This window comes from Heteronotia binoei, chromosome 1, assembly GCF_032191835.1.
Source record: "Heteronotia binoei isolate CCM8104 ecotype False Entrance Well chromosome 1, APGP_CSIRO_Hbin_v1, whole genome shotgun sequence".
Classification (NCBI taxonomy): Eukaryota; Metazoa; Chordata; class Lepidosauria; order Squamata; family Gekkonidae; genus Heteronotia; species Heteronotia binoei.
The window spans coordinates 146,733,605-146,753,042 of NC_083223.1; positions in this window are offsets into that span (position 1 = coordinate 146,733,605).

Genomic DNA, 19,438 nt, shown 5'->3' on the forward strand with positions numbered 1-19,438 from the left:
AGTTCTGCTTGGAGACAATGAGAAACTAATTTCAAAAGTATACAAATTACTTTTACAATGGTCTACAGAAGATGAAGTAGTGAAATCTCAAATGATAAAATGGGCAATTAATGTAAATAAAGAAATAAAGATGGAATCTTGGGAATATTTGTGGAAGAACTCTATGAAACTCGCAACATGTCAAAGTATTAAAGAAAACTATTTTAAGATGATATATAGATGATATATGACTCCTAAAAAATTAGCAAAGATGAATAACAAGATGCCAGACAGGTGTTGGAAATGTAAAAAGCATGAAGGTTCTTTCTACCATATGTGGTGGACTTGTGAAAGCTGAGACACTTCAGTGAGAAGGGCGGGATATAAGTCCACTAAATAAATAAATAAATAAATAAATAAATAAATAAATAAATAAAATGTTTTGGCAGATGATCCAGCAAGAGATGTCTAATATCTTGGGATATGAGTTTAACAAAGTTGCAGAGACTTTTCTGTTGGGATTACAAATGGAAAAAAATCCAAAAGAAGATAGAACTTTAATCTGGTACTTGCTCTCAGCTGCTAGGACATTGTATGCACAGTTGTGGAAGCAAGAAAAAATACCAGAGAAATGGGATTGGATTATAAAAGTTATGTCTTGGAGTGAAATGGACAAATTAACAAGAATATTAATAGACTATGATTTAGAAGTTTTTAAGATGGAGTGGAAGAAGTTTAGAAGATACGTAGAAAAAGAGTGGAAAATAAAAGTACATTGGACAATCTTTGATAATGATTAAGTTTTTTAAAACAAGAATATAACTTTTGGTTTTTTAATAGTTAAGGGTACCTTTAATATTTGTTTTTCTTTAAGTAAATAACACTGGCGGGGGTCAAGTAACGGGGGGAGGGGTGGGGAAAAAAGTAAGATATGGGGTAGATAAATCTTTCCTTTTTTAAGTTGTAAGATATAAATATAGATTTGCTACCATATGTTACCAATAAAATTGTTTCTTGACATAACCATGCAGGCCTTTTCTTATACCGGTTTGTGCCTTTCCTAACTTGTGGTATATATTTTATCTGAGCTTCTAGGATTGTAGTTTTAAATAGCCTCCAAGCTTCCCCAAGAGTTTTGACTGTATTTACTTTTCCTTTCAGTTTCCTCTTCACATGCCTCCTCATCTCAGAGAATATACCCCTTTTAAAGTGAAACGTGGCTGTGCTGGTCTTTTGGGGCAACTCCCTATTTATACAAATGGTGAAATCAATAACGTTATGGTCACTGCTCCCAAGCATGGCATAACTGTCTTACCTGGCAGAAATCCCTAGCTTTTTAGTCGATGTCATTCCTTTTCCTTTTGAGGGGACCTGAGCAATGTGAAAAACAGAATGGCTGAGGGGGCCAGTCCACTCATGGGAAATAGCCACAGCGGCCTGATTGTCCCTGATGGCAGTGACTTCAGTGGCCCTTTGCTTGCCAGAAGTCACCATGGCTTCAGCAGCTGGGCCATGGGCATGCATCTGCAGACCTGAGCAAGCCTTAATCCTGGTCAGTTAAGCCCAAGGGTGCCACGGTGTTTACTTTGGTGTGGCAAGCAGGCCACTATGTCAATCCCAACAACTCCAGAATGGTGCCATGTGCTGGGTGGTGGTGGGGGGGTTGACCTTCATGGGGGTGGGAAAGTTGATATGGGGCTGGAAGCACCCTATAACCCCATGGTGGGGTTCAGGCATCATGAATAAATACATAAAATAAAATAAATTAGTGGGCCACTAGCAACATTCCCTGTCCAGGCAGAGGAGAGGCGAGCCTCCTCCACACCAGCTGTCAATGTGGCCATTGGGCTGTCTCTGCCACAAGAAGTGTGGCTGTACACACTCCTGCTGAAGACGGCCCTTAATGTCCTGCCTTGCAGAAGCCTGCAGCGACAGCGTAGGAGTCTGTTCCCTGGGCCAAAACCCTTCCACAATGAGCCAACCAAAGGAAGGAAGGAAGGAGGCACTGGCACATGGCAGTGTTGTGGAGCATGACTCACACTATGAGCAGCTTCACCACTGCCTGAGGCTGCATAGTTCTGTGGGCCCCTGTGAGATGGAGGGTTTGGAATTGCATCTTCAATTGGCCAAATACCCACTTGATGAGTATGCATGTTTGTTGGTAGGCTTGGTTGTAGGCTGGATGGTCTGGCATGTCATCTTTGGGATACAGCATTTAGCAATTATGGCAGCAGTCACTTGGATGGAATGGCATGTGAGGCATCAGGGGTGATGTTTTCTGTTGTATGACTACCCAGCCATGACAACCATACTAGGCAGGTGCCGATTGAAGCATCATGGAGACTGCCTGGGAACTGGGCCACAAGGTCTGTGAGGATGCCCTGGTGGTCACAGGAGGCCTGAACATTTAGGCTGCAGAAGTGGTGGCAATTACAGTAGACCTGTGGCTCTTCCCTGGGGTGATGAGAGCTGTGTGTGTGCAGTCCACAACCCTCACTACATCAAAGGGAAAGCCTTTGATGAATGTGAACTCTGCCCTAATGGGCACAAAGTCCATCTGCTTGGTGGGGTCCTGGAGGCATACCAGCATAACATTCAGAAAGTCACATATATATCAATTAGTGGAAGACTGTGGAACCTTGAGCACCTTTACAATGACCCCCTGGCCAGGAACCTCAAGGAGAGCAGCATTTTCTGCAAGATGGGGATGGCACAGGGAATGCAAGCTTGGCCCTGGAAGGCTGGCCACTCACCCGCAGCTATCTCCTGGCAAGTGATGGCCATGATGTGAGCGCGGGGGCCTAGGTGCCTATTCCCTGATGTTCACTCCTGATGTTGTAGACTATGTGCCCTGGCCCCAAGAAGGCACACACCAATAGTAGCTTCATTGGCCTTGGAATCCCAGCCTTGGTACTTGGTCCATGGCAATGGCAGCTTCCTTTGCATTCTGAAATCCTCAGCCTTGCTATTGTGGAGGAGGTGATACAGAGGGTGGACTCATGGTGTTCAGATGCCAGTGGGGAGCAGAGGCTGGGTAGATGCCCCTTGACCAGGTATCAAGGCTGCTCATGGCCAGAGGAAGGAGCAGATTTGGGTCCCTTGCCTTTTGTCATGGGGCCCATGCCTGGCATAGCCCATCCCACCCACCCTTTCCTCCATGTGTATGACAATCAAGTTAGTGTAGCTGGAGAACCATTCAGAGTGGCAGGAAGACTTGGCCATGGAGCAGGCAGCATCTGTAATGGCAGCTGCAAGACACCCACTAGGGGCTTCTTGCCATTGGAAGGAATGTGGATGAGACAGAAGCACATGAAGAAGCTGCTGCGGGACTTTTCAAAGACTGTCTGGGCCCTCTGGCACCCCCTCACCCATCCTCCTACTGTGGGACTGGCACATGGGTTGGCACAGGGATGCCTTCAATGGCATAGGTGGCCAGCAGTGAATGGATGGCACCCTGACATCCACATTCTTGTCTGCTGTCAGTCTCTGGTGCCTTGTGCACTCTGTGTGCAGAGCACCACCATAAAATGTCTGTATAGTTGATGGGTGATGCCCCCCTCCCCACTGAAAGGTGGCGGAGGCTGATGATGGTAACTGATCTATTTAAAAGGGGTATGTGTGTGGCTGTATTGCTCCTGTGGCCCATGTCTCTCCATCCCCCTGCCAATGACAGACACTTGGATTGACCTTCTGGACTCATGACTCCCCTTGGTCTTGCCTGCCCTGTCTATCATGCCACCCTTCCTTGCAACAATGCTGGAATGGAATGCTGCAGCAGTATCATGATGAACACTGCCACAGCAATGCCCATCAACACTTTTGAGGCACTTTCCGCACCCCCTCCATTCAACTGTTGTGTACCTATTCCTTGCGGTGGGCAACTATCACTGCAGCTGTGCTACAGCTGGCTGCCACAGTGCAGTCACAACTCAAGATTGCTCTTCCCATCCTGGAGATCTTTTTAAATATAAATGGTATACAAAGAGCCTTTAAAATGGTTTTCAATATCTGATCTCAGTTAAACTCACAAAAGTGGCATTCTCTCCCCTATTGGGTTATAATGTTATGTGAGAAAACTTCAGATTATGAATGACCTGTTATCTCTGAAGTTCCACACTGTGTTAAATCTACTTATGTCACCAATGATACTTCTTATATTGTCCATCAAATTCTACTATACCTGGTTTAGGCTTCCCTAAGTGGTACTGAAAATAGATTTCTATGTTAATGCACTTTTTGCAATGTAAGAGTGTCACACAATTTCCTTTCCTTGTATCCAAAGGCCCCAATAATTCCTATTGTATTTGAAATTCTGTTTGAGCTCTTCCTGGTGTTGTAATAACAGCTTATGCCATAGTAGGTCACTTCCTTTGAAAACTTGCCAGTCACAAGCTTACCTTAAGCATATTCCTCTTGTATTTGTTTTCACTTCAGTGAAGGCTCATGCTGGAAAGGTATTCTGGCATAGCAGTGAAGAATGAGTCACTGCTGCCCTATGCTATCTGGAAACAAAATGTCAGTGCAGCTGTTCACTTTTCATTTCTGCATGTAACCAAAGGCTAGCACTGCAAAGTTTACATTTTCTCTAAAATACTGTCTCCCTCCCTCCCCCCACCCCAATGAAGAGCCTCCTTTCTAGTTCTTTGGGGGAAATTACCACATTTATAGAAATTACACAGGGCTTTAATTTCCCATGCTGTTCTACTTGTACTCTCCTCATTAGGGTAAATAAATTCATTATTGGGAGGCCAAGTGGGTTATTGTCACCTGACTGAACCAGACAGCATATTATGCTAAAAGATGCTGAGTCACTTTATATGAGAAATAAACAGTCTTTACACTTCTCAATAAAGATGGGAACTCATGTTGAAGCAAAAGGGGAATAATGCACCCTGACAACTGAGACAAGTAATATAGTGTGTGCACTTATTGACAGAGCAGGTTTTTCTTTTAAGGTTGAAAGTTAAAAAAAAAAAAAGCTGGTTTCCACGGCAACTGCCATAATCCTAATGCTAAAGAAAACAGGAGAATTTGTTTTATCAGGAAGAAACCTTTCAGATACTAGTGTCTAGTTCTATGGGATTTTCTTCTTAAATATGGGAAAGTAAGTTTGGGTGTGAAAGAGAAAAAATAATTTTATGTTTAGAACCAAGAAGAACTTCTAAATGACATAACTGGATTTATGTACAATATAAATGAACAATAGTCTAGGGCATCAAATTATGAGGAACTGCTAAATAAAACATTACTAATAATGAGTAAATAGCATTTGGGGGCAACATTATGGGATGTTTTAAATTTAGGGCTTCAGCATGTTTTAATCCAGCATGAGAGAAAAATGAAGCAGCAACACCCTTCCTGATGTCCTTTGTGAAGACAGGTACACACACTGTATTATGCACCCTGTAAACAACATGTGTTCATGGAACAATCAACACTTGGAGGTCAAGCTGGAACTATGTAGACATGATCCAAGTCCCCTTTGATGTGTATCTGCTTTTATTAATATCAGTACATGATGGCTGAGAATGAGAAGTCATGATATAGGTGTATTAATTTTTAACTGGACTTTTGCTTTAGGATCCCTACAGGCTGAGGTCAAGACGCAATTTGAAGAAAGTCTTTCATGAAAATAGTTTTTCTTTGGGGAGAAATTCAAAACCACAGTACAAGAGGAACGTTTTTTTAAAGCATGAAATTGATGATAACAATGGGTTTTGGATTCAGCTCATGCAAGTTAACCTGAAGTCCTCCTTCCTCCAAGTAACAGGTAAAATGGCTAGGCAAAATATGAACCTGGAGCATCAATATGTCATTTTCTCTTTAAATTTTAAAAAGCCCCAGGTTCTGAAGTCAGATGCCGCTTGTCTGTTGAAGATTGTGCTTCTTTCAATGTATAGGAAAATTATGCATGTATCAGTGCAGTAGAAGTTTCCATATTAAAATAGTTCCTCTAGGCCAAATTTTCTGGAAGTTCTTAGTGCCTACCTTTCTAGGCTTCTGTTCTGAATTTTTTTTTTAAAGCCCTGAACATTTTTTTTTTAATTTTTAAGTTCTAGCTAACTTCTTTTAAATAAGCAAGTGGCTAATATCATTCATTGTTAGTACAGAATCAGAGAATCATTAATAGGATTAGCACTGAAGAATCAGAGCAGCCACATGCTCCAACAGTCCCTGTTCTCCAGGTGCTGTATGTATTATCTACTACCTGTCCCTGCTAAATCACTCTCCCTATGATATGACTGTCTTGACTTTGGGAATGCCTTGTTAAAATGTTAGTGTGAGTTGCTAGAATTGTCATCTACAAGGTCTCTAGAAATTAATTTCTGCATGGGCAAGGGATTGCCCTTTAGCATACATCCTTTAAATGCTTGCATGCACCTTTTTCAAATACATTTTTAACCAAAAGAACAAACACATTTTGGGTTTAAAATTAATGGCACAGAGGTGGTTACAGAATTAAACAATGCTGCATATAACAGAAAACATAGAGCCTTCATTCATATGTAACATTGATGGTATCAGGCAGAGATCCTTAGTTCAAGAATTTTTGTAATTGTTTTAACCGTGTTTTATAATTGCAACTGTTGTAATGTGTGTTTTATGCTGTGAGCCGCCCTGAGCCTGCTTCGGCGGGGAGGGCGGGATAGAAATAAAAAAATTATTATTATTATTATTATTATAAGAACTGGGGTGTTTTCACATAAATTCCTGTTTTCATCCATAAAATCCAGGAAGACATTTAGCTCTGAAATTATTTAAAGCTACTTTTAACGATACAAGGGAGTACACCAATGTGGTGTAGTGGATAGAGTGTTGGATTAGGATATGGAAAACCAAAGTTCAAATCCCATGGAAGCTCACCGGATGACCTTGGGCCAGTCTTACACATTCAGCCTAACCTGCCTCACAGGGTGAATAATATAAGCTTCTTTGCATCCCCATGGAAAGAAAAGTGGAGAATAAATGAAGTGAATTAATTAATTAATGATGTGGTATGTGTAATTTTTTGTTGAAGTCCTATCATTTGGATTGTGAGCCTTTATGACCAAATTGCAAATTTACCATTAAATAGATACATTCAAAGAGCCCCATGGTGCAGAGTGATAAAGCTGCAGTACTGAAGTCCGAGCTCTCTGCTCACGACCTGAGTTTGATCCCAGTGGAAGCTGGGTTCAGGGAGCCAGCTCCAGGTTGACTCAGTCTTCCATCTTTCCAAGGGCGGTAAAATGAGTACCCAGCTTGCTGAGGGGAAAGTGTAGATGACTGGGGAAGGCAATGGCAAATCAGCCGTGGAAACATTGTGAAAGCAACGTCACCCCAGAGTCGGAAACGACTGGTGCTTGCGCAGGATTACCTTTACCTTTTTAGATACGTTCAACACAACTGGCTCCCCTTGGAGTCTGACCACATGGTGACCACTCTGTTTTTTCCAGAGTTAACAGGAAGGCTACAGAGGTATCCTATGAGAGATATGGGACAAGCTGCTCTTTCCTATATACAGTGGATGCTGAAAATCATAGCTACATTCTGGCAGGTAAACTTGGTTCTAGGATGTATAATACAGCCACCGTGGTAAAGTTAAACCACCCTGGGTTTGGCCAGTGCCTCAATGGAAGATGTCCTGGGAATTTTACAGGAGCTATTTGGAGTTCTGTAAGAAAGGACATGCAATAAGTAAAATAAGTACTATAGATTATATTAATCTAGTGAGACATGAATCTTAAAAAAAAAATCTTTTATGCACACCATGATAGAATATTTATCTGCAGCATGTGGCTTCAGAGGCTGCTTTCACACATTGTTACACTCTAGCAATTGGATTTTCCTGTGTGAACAGGAAAATTCAGTTGCAAACAATTGCTAGAGTGCATCAAGAGTGCATTATCCAGTGTGTATGAAAGCAACCAGAGAGTTTGGAACTTCAGCATCTTGTTCTCAATGTTAATCCTTCAAGCATGTGATGGAAGTTGTCTGCTTCCAAGTTTTTGCAAGATCCAAAATTTGGGACCCTTGCATCTCTCCCATGGACACAGTTCCTGGTTCTCAGAAGCAAATTTTTTTTATTGTCAGCCACTGTAAGAATAGGGGAATGAAATGAATATAGATAGAGTTTTGTCTTTGTTCTTTTGGTGCTGGTGGCTGGTGCCATTTCTTCCCAATAGTAATTAGTGGAGATAGGAGATGAATTTACTTTGGGGGTCTGTAAAATCAACCACCTTTGTCCACCTTGCTTTGGGGGGGGTGGTTAGATTAGAGCGCTTTGTTCTGTGTAAATATGGCACCATTCAATTCCATAACTAGATGATTTTTGGTGTGGGGCACTGTATGCTTCAGGCTTGGATTTTCTTCTGTGATAAAGGTAAAGGTAGTCCCCTGTGAAAGCACCAGTCGTTTTTGACTCTGGGGTGACGTTGTTTTCACGGCAGACTTTTTACGGGGTTGTTTGTCATTGCCTTCCCCAGTCATCTACACTTTCCTCCCAGATACTCAGTTCTAAAGTCCACACGCACAAATCCAGCAGGTCAGGCAAAATAGTTTTATTATCATCAAAGATGACAAATAGTCTGGATTAGCAATACATAGCCAGGCTAATGAACTTCAACATCATATGAAGCATGAATTACAATAAAAATCAGGCAAAACTTACTCAAATTCAAAAGGCAGGGAAGAGCTCTGCCTCAGACAAAGCGATGATAAAACTTCCCTCCCCTCTTGGTTTTATCCTTAAAGCCAAACAATTAACTGGATGCCCCTACCTCTCATCCAGTCCAGCTGTTAAGCAAGATGACTCAGCTGTGCTGTGCTGGTCTTGGCAAAATGAAGTTCATTCCTGAAACTCAGCTCAGTTCATTCCTGCAACTCAAAAAGTACCTTCCTTACAGGCACTATGGGGGCATGATGTACTTCTCTGGGTGGAGGAGAGTCAGGATTTGGGAAGGGGAGAGGTGGAGGAGCAGACCATTGGGTGAGTGGAAAGAGTGAAGTCAGATCTTGAAGAAACTGAATAGGAGAAAGTGGGTGGGAGGGACTGAACTTTTTTTCTGAGCGGGTGCAGTTTGTGTATAGGCAGGAGCAGGTAAAACCTGCCAAGCAACTCATTGTTCCAAAGTGTCAAGCATTTGTTATAGGGCTGATGCCCTTTTAATTTTATTTTTGTGATGTCAAAAGTGATCTTGTGCCCCCATAGTGCTCCCCCACTGAAAATTGTGTAGCTATGGGGCTGTCCAGACCCTTCATGTTGAAAGTAATGTCCCTGAAGCACCGTAACCTGAAAAGCTACACAAATCTAAATCCTGAACCTATAATATCAGACACAAATTACAGCACCCCACCCCCCAAACCCTAGATACAAAACACGTTTTTCCTTGGTGTACACCCCTATCAGTCTCCATTTGATAAAAGAGCAAAATTGGGAAACGTTCTGCTGCCTGTACCATTTGAATATGAGAGAACAGAAGCTTGCTGAAGGAATGGGATACAAACAAATCCTCTTTTCCATTGCTGTGGTGCAAGCAGAAGTGCTTTTCACCATACAGGTGCAATTAAAACTGGAGGTGGAAAAATGCCTAAATTAATATAGGAAAAATATTTTTGAGCATTGTAATTCTAGAAAACACACCTATAAAACACCCTATAAAATCTCTTTGGTGTATCCAGGAGTAGAATTCTAGCAGGAGCTCCTTTGCATATTAGGCCCCACACCCCTGATGTAGCCAATCCTCCAAGAGTTTACAAAAAAGAACATTGTAAGCTCTTGGAGGATTGGCTACATCAGGGGTGTGGGGCCTAATATGCAAAGAGCTCCTGCTAGAATTCCACTCCTGGGTGTATCAGCATAACATACATCAGCCAGTTAATTTTATCTTTCTTATGCATTTCCTTTATTTCAGAATCAACTGTGCGAGAAGATATTAGATACAACTATTTACTCATGTATTTTTTTAGACAATAAAATATTTTTATAGCAAAAAGAATTGTAAAATAAATATATAAATGAATAATACTGGAACTACTGTCCTGGCCAAGGCAGTTTTTCTGGGAACAATTTCTCTTAGGGAAGGAAGCATGTGCTTGTAGATTTGGGGTACTTTTTTTTTTTTTTAGGGTCCAATGTTCAAAGAACTTTGCTTTGTCTCTCCCTGAGTTCCTTTGCTAAAATGTGGATGATTTTTTAAAAGTGCTAGTATTATATTTGTTTTATACTTGTTAATGTCTATTTTGGGCTGTATGGTTTAAGACACCTACTTTTAAAATCCATTAAAATGTGTTCCCCTGTGTAAAGTGTAAAAACACCACAAAAAAACAACCCCTTCTCCCACAACCTTCTCTTCCAAGAAATGTGAATGTGTTGTCATTATCCTTTGTTAAGATTTCCATCCCTATGGTAAATTAGGGGGAAAATTCTCTCCTTTGGAAACCAATGGGACTTAAGACCCTTCCTTTCATCTAGTTGCTTGAGGGTATCATGCAATCTGAGTATCCCCTCTCCATCTAGAATAAATGTTCTATGCCATTCTTCTATTTTCTCTGTCTTTGGAACATTAACAAGCAAGCAAACAAGTTCATTTGAGCTTTCTCTGTACTGTGCTACAAAAGAAATGATTCAAAACAGAATGATGTAAGTTGAGCCAACAAACTTAAGAATTTCCCTGGCATCCAGGTTTTCTTCTGTAAAAAAGTTGCCTTTGTTCCTCAGTTTATTACAAAGCAGTCCCATTGTCTTCAGAATATATTGTGCTGAAAGTGGTTTGATGATGGCAACTGTTATAAAGAAAGTGTGCTCCTAGTGAATAAGGCTGAATGAGGTTGAAGAAAGCACTTCTCTTCCCTACAGGCAGAAGCAGAATAGCGTTCCATATAACATTCAGTATTGTACAGGAAGTATAAATTTATGTAGATGAAGTTCTAAAGTTATTTAATTTTATTTAATTCATAATTGGTGCTATCTATGAGGGCTCGAGGTAGCTTCTAAAGCTTTAAAATACAAAAGAATAAGCAATAAAACAAGTCAAAAATCTGAAATAGAAACAACATTGACTCAAAATATTCACAAACAATATTGCTTCAATAAAACAGGACATTAAACTTGTATTAGTTATCCAAATGCTTGCCCAAAAAGGACAACTTTGCAAATGATAATAGACCTGGACTAAGCCAGATTTCCTTAGGTAATGTCATGTTCCATGAGACTAGATACTGATTCACTTTCCACATAGGAGGGATTTGAGCTTTGATCCAGTGTAGTGGTTCTATTGACAGAAGAATTTCCACCCACAAATCATTACTTTCTCACTTAAAATGCTGTTCATGGGTGTTCCTTGTCCCACTCTATATGACAGACTGTGATGAAGTAAGAAAGAACTTGGATCCCGCAAGTGACAGCAGTCTAGGGTTGCCAAGTCCAACTCAAGAAATATCTGGGGATTTAGGGGTGGAGCCAGGAGACATTGGGGTGGAGCCAGGAGAAAGGGTGTGACAAGCATAATTGAACTCCAAGGGAGTTCTGGCCATCACTTTTAAAGGGACAGCACACCTTTTTAAATGCCTTCCTTCCATAGGAAATAATGAAGGATAGGGGCACCTTCTTTTGAGACTCATAGAATTGGACTCCCTGGTCCAATTGTTTTGAAACTTGGGGGGTATTTCGGGGAGAGACACTAGATACTATACTGAAATTTTGGTGCCTCTACCTCAAAAAACAGACCCCCCCAGAGCCCCCGATACCCGTGGATCAATTCCCCATTATTCCCTGTGGGAATCATTCTCCATAGGGAATAATTGCCCAGTAGACATTTTTTCCCCACCTCTTTCTGATGACCCTAAGGTGGGTGGGGGAGGAGGGCCTCCAAACCTGGGGATTGGCAATCCTCTCTCTCTCTCACACACACACACACTTACCAGTTGGTTCCTCCACAATGACATCTGAAAAGAACAGGGGCTACACTGCTCTCTCTCTTTCTCACACACAAACTTAGTTCCTCTGAAACGAAAGCAAAACAAACTGAGGGACTGTATTGCTGACCCTTCCCATGAAGTACTTCCTGTTCAACTTTAAAGGCACACAGACACACACATATTTTGAAACAGACCTGTTTTCAGGTTTCTAAACTTGCCGGAGATCTAGAGCTGCATGGTGGCTGTGGGGGCGGGGCTTCCCATGCCAACCAGCTGGCTGGGGGTTGGGGGAAGACTTAGGGTTCATTTCTTATAGGTAAACAAAATTAGAATCATGCTATGTGAACAAAACTAGGCACCATTTAGTCTCATTCCTGGGGATTGGGAAGCCTACAGCAGTCAAAAAGGGCTCATTCATTTTCCATCTACTGAGGCCATTAGAGACCCTCCCATGAAAAATTCAGCATGGGAAAAGAGAAAGTGGTGCAAAAATAAAGACTTAGGGTTCAGTTCTTATAGGTAAACAAAATTAGAATCATGCTATGTGAACAGAACTAGGCACCATTTAGTCTCATCCTTTATTGGAGCAACCAAGGGGGAATGAATAAACATAATTCCAAGGCCCCATGTATATCAAGTTCTCTGAATTCCCAGATTTAATTTTCTCTAGCTTTTTCCATTGCAGAGATAAGCTGTTCCCTTATATCCTCACGACAGAAGGGAATACTGACATATCTTTTGTTTTAAATGACTGCTGGAATTCAGTGAACCTTGAATGCATATGTGTTACACTATATTGATATAATGATATTCTATTGGGGGAAGGAGAAGGGCACTATGGGGGACAATCTCAAACAAAATCTGAAATATACAGGCTGTTGGTCTTGGGTGACTTCAATGTTCACGCCGATGACGCAGCCTCCACTCAGGCGTTGGACCTGGTGTCATCCATGGCGACACTGGGACTCTCCCAAGTTGTCACAATGCCCACCCATCAGGCGGGGCACATGCTAGACCTGGTCTTCGCGGCGGGAGTTTTAGTGAACGATATTACTGCCAGAGCAGTGCCATGGTCGGATCACTATGCCCTTAAGGCTCATGTGGGTATGCCACCCCAAACCTGTTTAGGCGGAGAGCGTATTTTAGCTCGCCCACGGAGCCTGATGGACCCGGAACGGTTCCTGACGGCTCTGCGGGATCCCGGGCCCCCTGGCGACTCCTTGGATGGCCTGGTAGAGTCCTGGAACGACAGACTCTCCAGAGCCATCGAAGAAACCGCACCTAGGCGTCCTCTGCGCCCCCGTCTGAAGTCAACACCCTGGTATAACCAGGGGTTGCGACAATTAAAATGGGAACTCAGATGACTAGAGAGGCAATGGCGGTGTACTCGAGACGAAGCGACTCGAACATCTTATAGAGAGATTATGAAGTCCTATGAGGTGGCAATCAAAACCGCAAAGAGAACATACTTTGCGGCTGAGATTGCGTCCGCAACATCACACCCAGCACAACTGTTTAATATAATTCGGAGTCTAACAACACTGCCACAGGGCAGACCAAATTGTAAAGAATTGGAGATTGGCTGTGAGGCTTTTGCGAACTTCTTTGCGGACAAGATCGCGTCGCTCCGCCTCGACCTCCCTGCCACATTGGAGGCAGTTAGCGAAACCGAGGCTCCGGGCCTGTCTTCGGACTATGTTCTGGATGGTTTCAGCCCTCTCAGCCTGGAAGAAGTTGACAGGATCCTCTTATCTGCACGCCCAACAACCTGTAAATTGGACCCGTGCCCCTCCTGGCTTATTAAATCCTGCCAGAGGGAGCTTAGATATCCTGTACGGGATATCATAAATAGATCCCTCACGGAAGGGCAATTTCCAACACAGCTTAAAGAAGCGGTTGTCTGCCCCCTCTTGAAAAAAACATCATTAGATCCAGCCCAATTGGCACACTATCGGCCGGTCTCGAATTTGCCCTTTTTGGGCAAACTTATCGAGAGGGCAGTGGCGTCGCAGCTACAGACTTTCCTGGATGACGCTTCCGTCCTTGATCCCCTTCAGTCCGGCTTCCGCCCGGGCCATGGGACGGAGACGGTGCTGGTCGCCCTAGTAGATGACCTGCAACGGCATCTGGATCGGGGCGGCTCGGCGGTACTGATGTTGTTGGACCTATCGGCAGCGTTCGATACGGTCGACCATCAGTTGCTGGCCCGCCGCCTCGCCGACGCGGGGATTCAGGGGTTAGCCTTGCAATGGCTTTCCTCTTTCCTTGAAGGTCGGGGACAGAGGGTTGCTATTGGGGACGAGCTGTCCCGTAGGCACTCGCTTGATTGCGGGGTGCCTCAGGGTGCGGTTCTTTCCCCGATGTTATTTAACATCTATATGCGTCCCCTCGCCCAGATTGCCCAAAGGTATGGGCTGGGTTGTCACCAGTATGCTGATGACACCCAGCTTTATCTGCTTATGGACGGCCGGCCGGTCTGCGCCTCAGAAAATCTGGACCGGGCATTACAGGCTGTGGCTGGGTGGCTCAAGCAGAGCGGGCTGAGGCTAAATCCGGCAAAGACAGAGGTCCTTTGCTTGGGCCGTCGGGGTCCGGGAAGGGAAATACCCCTTCCGGTTTTTGACGGTGCGCCGCTGAAGGCGGCGCATAGAGTCAGGAGCCTGGGGGTACTTCTGGAGCCTTCCTTAACAATGGAGGCCCAGATAGCAGCCACTGCCAAGTCCGCATTTTTCTATCTTAGGCGGGCAAGGCAGCTGGCTCCCTTCCTGGAGCGCGACGATCTAGCAACGGTGATTCATGCTACGGTCACCTCGAGGTTGGACTACTGCAATGCCCTCTACATGGGGCTGCCCCTGTGCCGAACCCGGAAATTGCAGCTGGTGCAGAACGCCGCCGCCCGGTTGTTATTAGGGCTCCCAAGGTGGGAGCACATTCAGCCGGGACTTCGGGCTCTGCACTGGCTGCCAATATCTTACCGAGTTCGATACAAGGTGCTGGTCATTACCTTTAAAGCCCTATATGGCCTAGGACCTGCCTACCTGAGGGACCGTCTCTTCCCACACGTTCCCCAGTGAGCACTAAGATCAGGAACCCAAAACCTCCTGGTTGTCCCCGGGCCAAAGGAAGCCCGCTTGAAAGTTACAAGAGACCGGGCCTTCTCCGTAATGGCTCCATCTTGGTGGAACCAGCTGCCGGAAGAGGTAAGGGCCCTGCGGGATCTTACTCAATTCCGCAGGGCCTGTAAGACATCCCTCTTCCGGCTGGCCCACAACTAATCAGCACTGAGTACTGAATATCGAAGACTGAACATCAAATACTGAACTTGTAACCGATGAGTGTAGCTGTAGGACCACCGTCTGAGTTTAATGTGTATGTATATAACAATTGTTTAGATTTTTAACTGTAAATTATGATATGTTAATTTTAATGTTTAATTTTAGATTCCATGTTAGTTTTATATGTTGTAAGCTGCCCTCAGCCACCTAGTGGGAAGGGCGGGATATAAATCTTAGATAAATAAATAAATAAAAATAAATAATGTGCCTCCAATCGATGGAGGATATGATTGATTTACTTATCTTCCTATTTTCTTTCCCCGTGAAACATCTTAACATGTGAGCCTCCTGTTTTGCTTTGGGTGAGTAAAAATATTTTAAAGTATTTTTCAGTTTGCTTTTTGAGAGAGACTGATGTCCTACTTCATTCATTGTGGCTTATTTCCAGGTAATTTATGTCTCATCTGTATTTAATTTATACTGACCTTTTTGTATTCTGGCTAAGTCCCTTGGCTGGGAGTCTTTCAGATTCTACTTGCTTCCCCCCCTCCTCCATTGTATCCAATTGCAATCTGTATAGAATATATCAAAAGTTAAGTAAAATTTATTATTTGATAATCCTTCCTAATTTCTTTTACTCTCTTACCTAATGAACAATTATTATTCTATTAATAGCATCAGGAAGCCAAGTGATTTGTTTACTTATGACATTTGATTTGAATCAAGGTCATATGTTGGGGAGGGAGGGCAGATGGAATCTTTCTCTGGGGCCTCAAGAAGACTTTCTGCATTCCTATCCCTAATACCGTAATCACATGAAACATCATCAAAATAAACACTTCAAACCTGCTTATTGTGCTTTAGACTATAGATTTTTAGGTAGATCTCTTTTTTCTGCATAAACATTATTTAAAGCATTTATATTCCATACTTCCTAGTCATTCAAGATGATTGATTCTGCCTGTTCTTAGTTTTACCTAAAATACTGATCAATTACTGGTGAAAATAGGTTTCTGAATATGGAGACAGAGTAGGGTGGCCATAATGTCTGAAGGCCAGCCAGGGACACCTTTTTTTTGGGGGGAAGGTAGGGGTGCCTTCCGGTGACGTCACTTCCGGTGATGTCATGCCAACGCCGGAAACAGGAAGTGACGTCACTCCCTGTGACATCATTTTCCCCGCACCACCTGCCAGAAACAGGAAGTGACATCACTTCCTGTGACATCATTTCCCCCGCGCCACCTGCCGGAAGCAGGAAGTGACATCACTTCCTGTGACATCATTTCCCCCAAATGACATTATTTCCCCCAAATGCCACTGCCCGAAACAGGAAGTGACTTCATAGCACTTCCTGTGACGTCCCCAAAAATCCGGGGTGACTTTCGGTGACGTCACTTCCGGTGATGTCATGCCACCGCCGGAAACAGGAAATGACGTCACTTCTGGTGCCGGCTCACCGCCGCCGGAAACAGGAAGTGACGTTACTTCTGGTGACGGCGCTTCCGGCGATGTCATGCCACAGCCGGAAACAGGAAGTGACAGCACTTCCGGTGACGTCACTTCCGGCAATGTCATGCCACCGCTGGAAACAGGAAGTGACATCACTTCCTGTAACATCATTCCCCCCGTGCCACCTGCCGGAAACAGGAAGTGACATCACTTCCTGTAGCATCATTTCCCCCGCGCCACCTGCCGGAAGCAGGAAGTGACATCACTTCCTGTGACATCATTTTCCCCCAAATGACATCATTTCCCCCAAATGCCAATGCCGGAAACAGGAAGTGACTTCACAGCACTTCCTGTGACGTCCCCAAAAATCCCCCAAATATTACTGCCGGAAACAATTTTGTTCTCAAATCCTGTATATACTTCATCAGTATATGGGATAAGGCACTTTCTCAACTGTGCTGCATAATGCAGCCTATTTATTTTGTCCTGTTTGCTCTGTTGGCTCTATCTGAGCCACCTTCATCACTTTCAGGGTGTGGATCCCCCAGTGGGGTGGTCTCCCGACTCCCTCCGCCGGCTGTTTCTGATAGCCCTGCGCCCCCTCTTTCATTTGATATGTGTCCCGTGCGGGTGCCACCCTCCCGCCGGGAGATGCCGCAAAATGAGCCCCCTTGAGGCTTATGGCGGCAGGGCTCGGGGGAAGCGAGCTAGACTGCTGTTCTTTTGAGGGGTTATAGAGTGTTTCGAGCCCGTCCCTGTGGCATCAGTCCCATCGTTGTGGGACCCAGGGGGCCGGCGCAGCGGCACACCGAAGCAGCCTGTCACTAATAACACAGGTCGAGATGCAGGACAGGAACCCGGAAGTGACCGACAGGCTGCTTCAGCGTGCCGCTGCGCCGGCCCCCTGGGCCCCACAACGATGGGACCAATGCCACAGGGACGGGCTCGAAACACTCTATAACCCCCCAAAAGAACAGCAGTCTAGCTCGCTTCCCCCGAGCCCTGCCGCCATAAGCCTCAAGGGGGCTCATTTTGCGGCATCTCCCGGCGGGAGGGTGGCACCCGCACGGGACACATATCAAATGAAAGAGGGGGCGCAGGGCTATCAGAAACAGCCGGCGGAGGGAGTCGGGAGACCACCCCACTGGGGGATCCACACCCCGAAAGTGATGAAGGTGGCACAGATAGAGCCAACAGAGCAAACAGGACAAAATAAATAGGCTGCATTATGCAGCACAGTTGAGAAAGTGCCTTATCCCATATACTGATGAAGTAAATACAGGATCTGAGAACAAAATTGCACCAGAAAACACAAACACAAAGCTCCCTTACACTGAATCAGTGCTTGGGTCCACCAAAGTCCAGTATTGTCTAGTCCAGTCACAAACACAAAGCTCCCTTACACTAAATCAGTGCTTGGGTCCACCAAAGTCAGTATTGTCTAGTCCAGTCACAAACACAAAGCTCCCTTACACTGAATCAGTGCTTGGGTCCACCAAAGTCAGTATTGTCTACTCCAGGGGTGGCCAGAGGGAGGGAGGGAAGGAAGGAAGGAAGGAAGGAAGGAGGGAGGGAGGGAGGGAGGAAGGAGGGAGGGAGGGAGGAAAGGAAGGGAGGAGGGAGGGAGGGAAGGAGGGAAGGAGGGAAGGAAGGAAGGAAGAAAGGAAGGAAGGAGGGAGGGAGGGAGGAAGGAGGGAGGGAAGGAGGGAAGGAAGGAAGAAAGGAAGGAGGGAGGGAGGGAAGGAAGGAGGGAAGGAAGAAAGGGAGGAGGGAGGGAGTGAAGGAGGGAAGGAAGAAAGGAAGGAAGGAAGGAAGGAAGGAAGGAAGGAAGGGAGGAGGGAGGGAGGGGAAGGAGGGAAGGAAGGAAGGAAGAAAGGAAGGAAGGAGGGGAGGGAGGGAAGGAAGGAGGGGAAGGAAGAAAGGGAGGAGGGAGGGAAGGAAGGAGGGAAGGAAGAAAGGAAGGAAGGGAGGAGGGAGGAAGTATAGAAGGAAGGAAGAAGGGAGGGAGGGAGGAGGGAGGGAAGGAAGGAAGGAAGGGAGGGAACGAGGGAAGGAAGAAAGTAAGGAAGGAGGGAGGGAGGGAGGAAGGAGGGAGGGAAGGAAGGGAGGAGGGAGGGAGGGAAGGAGGGAAGGAAGAAAGGAAGGAAGGGAGGAGGGAGGGAGGGAGGGAGGGAAGGAGGGAAGGAAGGAGGGAGGAAGGAGGGAGGGAGGGAGGGAAGGAAGGGAGGAGAGAGGGAGGGAAGGAAGGAAGAACGGAAGGAAGGAGGGAGGGAGGGAAGGAAGGGAGGAGGGAGGGAGGGAGGGAAGGAGGGAAGGAAGGAAGAAAGGAAGGAGGGAGGGAGGAAGGAAGGAGGAAGGAAGGAAGGGAGGAGGGAGGGAGGGAGAGAAGGAAGAAAGGAAGGAAGGAGGGAGGGAAGGAAGGAAGGCTGCCCCCTCCCGCCAGCCGCCCCCCCCGCTTTCGGCCCCCTCCCTCCCTGCCTGCCGTGCTTACCTGCTTCCAGGGCGGCGGAGAGGCCGGCGGCGGTGGAGAGGCCGGGGAGGCATCCGAGAGGCCGGGGAGGCATCAGAGAGGCCGGCGCTGGTCGCTGGAGGGCCTCCAGCGACCAGCGCCGGCCTCTCCGACGCCCTCCCCGGCCTCCGCCTGCACTGGAGGCCCGCGCGCGGGCCCCTGCGGCGGTGGCGGAGGCCGGGGAAGCATCAGAGAGGCCGGCGCTGGTCGCTGGAGGGCCTCCAGCGACCAGCGCCGGCCTCTCCGACGCCCTCCCTGGCCTCCGCCTGCACTGGAGGCCCGCGCACTGGAGGCACGCCGAAGCAGCCTGTCACTAATAACACAGGTC